General features: G+C 42.8%; 1 pseudogene; it reads left to right on the plus strand.

Annotated features, from left to right (window-relative positions):
* The first annotated feature begins 1,658 nt into the window (after positions 1-1,658).
* On the plus strand, positions 1,659-1,990 carry LOC147453458 (uncharacterized; annotated as a pseudogene).
* Positions 1,991-2,210: the final 220 nt, after the last annotated feature.

The raw sequence follows: 2,210 nt of genomic DNA on the forward strand, positions 1-2,210 counted from the left end.
ATTTCTATAGATTCTTGCATGCTCTCAAATTCAACTACTTTTTAGAACCAAGTTTTGAATGGAATCTTGTTGCATCCACCTTCTCAAGTAACTCGACCAGAATCCTGCTACATCCAACTTCTCAAGTAACTTGGTACTGGAATATATCCCCTCAGACATGTTTAGATAGTGGGAAAAAGATAAGCTTCTATTGTAATGCAAGCCTCCAATGTATTTAAGGAGGTTGCAACCAAAGAATTGGTGAATGATTGGCCTATCAACGAGGCCTCATGTGTGAGGCCCCATGGGCGTCTAAACAAGTATGCGAGACTGAGACTTGAATTACAAAGTTGCAAGTTGTAGGGTGCTTAAATGCAAGAGGCGGCGGATCTCATAGTTAAAATAGTAGTCCTGAAAAAACATAGGCCACTTTCCAATCGATAAGAACTTCACAATTTGACACTATATCAAAAGAAGATGCAACCTAACCAGGTGTTGCAGATTACAAGAAGAGGGATGTGTGTGTTTGTGAGCAGTAAGCCAACCAGCACGCGAAAGGTGAATATGAGCTGAAGTGAACATGCAAAAAGAAAAGAAAAAGACGAAGAATGATAGACTTCAATGGCAAAGTATATTGTTCTAAAATAGAGATTTCATGGGCTCTATCATCTATGATAGTTGTGGCTAATGGAAGAAGAAATTGAAGTACAATGTCGAACATGTCTTGGAGGTTGGTGTTACGACACATGAGAGTTAGTTAGAACATTGATAAGCATGATAAGAGTTGTCTATAAGTCTATATTATATATAAAGCGGGGAGGAATTTCGATCTCTCCCCTCGACCACGTGTCACAAGTAGCTCGATCCGACGGTGTTCCATGTAGCCCCGATGACACAGGCGGATAGCGTGTGCATATATATATGTAGAGAGAGAGAGAGAGAGAGAGAGAGAGAGAGAGAGAGAGAGAGAGAGAGAGAGAGAGAGAGGCTATCGAAGGCGACCGACCATACTAGTAAAATATTATGTTTTTTGAAAACAAGTGTAACAATGAATTGTTTTGATTACAATATAATTCAAAAGCATAAAAACTAACCACTTAAAAAATCGCTTGGAAGCATTGTAACAAATTGAGGGAAAAAAAGGGTGAGAGAGTATGAGAAAGGTTGTGTGTGACCCAATACTCAATGCCCCTCTTTAAAGAGAGAGGTATTCAAATATCAATACCCTCTCACAGGGCCTACAAGAAACAAAAAAAGGTTCGTGCCATGTGGCACTAATCACTATTAGCAAGCTTTATCCAATGGTCCACAATCTCACTCAAAATCCAACCCTTTTTACTTCGTTAGCGTAGAGGGAAAAATCGCAATGCTGCCCTCTCGTTAACCCACGTGTCCGGGATTTTCTAACGGCTCCCTCGTTATTTTTAACGAGCCTCGCTTTTTCAATCGTAGGCACACTATGCTCACTGCAGCAGCTCGTCGGCTCGTCTCCACAGGTTGTCTTTTGCGCTCAATCGCTTTAGCATCTCCCATAGGCTCCAGGTAGCCTGAAGCGAGCCTTAATATTACTGATCAAAACTACAAAACTATGCATGGCAGGAGCAAAGAGGAAGATACCAAAGAGAACGTAGCTGGGGGGGGCCATGAAAGTACTGCCCCCATGGATGATTCGAGATGGAATGAACTTAACTGCAGAGCAATGCGGTGATGTTAAGCCAGAGGCGAAGTCTGAAGACCAGAACTCGCAGATGGCTTGGCAACCACTGTAGCAAGTATAGATTCAAAAGTGCTTGAGGACGACAAGGAAGCAAAGCAAAGGAAGTTACAGGTGGCCAGACAATATTTTTTCACACAGCTCCGGGAATGCAAATCTTATTTTGGGGTTTTTTGGCAGGAAGAGTATGCAAAGGCATATTATGTTGCTTTGATGCAAAGGCAACAAGATGCCATGACTGGCTCTTTGGGCAACAGTGACGCCATGGCAGGAGCACTGCCAGGTTCATCTGCTTGAGCGGGCACTTTGAAGTTTTTGAATGCTACCTCTGAGATCAGCCTTGTTCTCCTCTCCAACATGGCCCTTGTCCTCATGTGTGTTGCTTGGCAGACTTTGAATCTCCTCTTTCTTGGTCGCCTCAAGGAAGCTAAAGTTGAGCGACTCAATGAACAATTTTGGCGCGAGCTTATGGAGATCCTCTTTGCCATGATCATCTTCAGAGATGAATTCAATGTGC

Source organism: Adiantum capillus-veneris, chromosome 7 (assembly GCF_014529385.1).
Source record: "Adiantum capillus-veneris isolate H3 chromosome 7, ASM1452938v2, whole genome shotgun sequence".
NCBI classification, from domain to species: Eukaryota; Viridiplantae; Streptophyta; class Polypodiopsida; order Polypodiales; family Pteridaceae; genus Adiantum; species Adiantum capillus-veneris.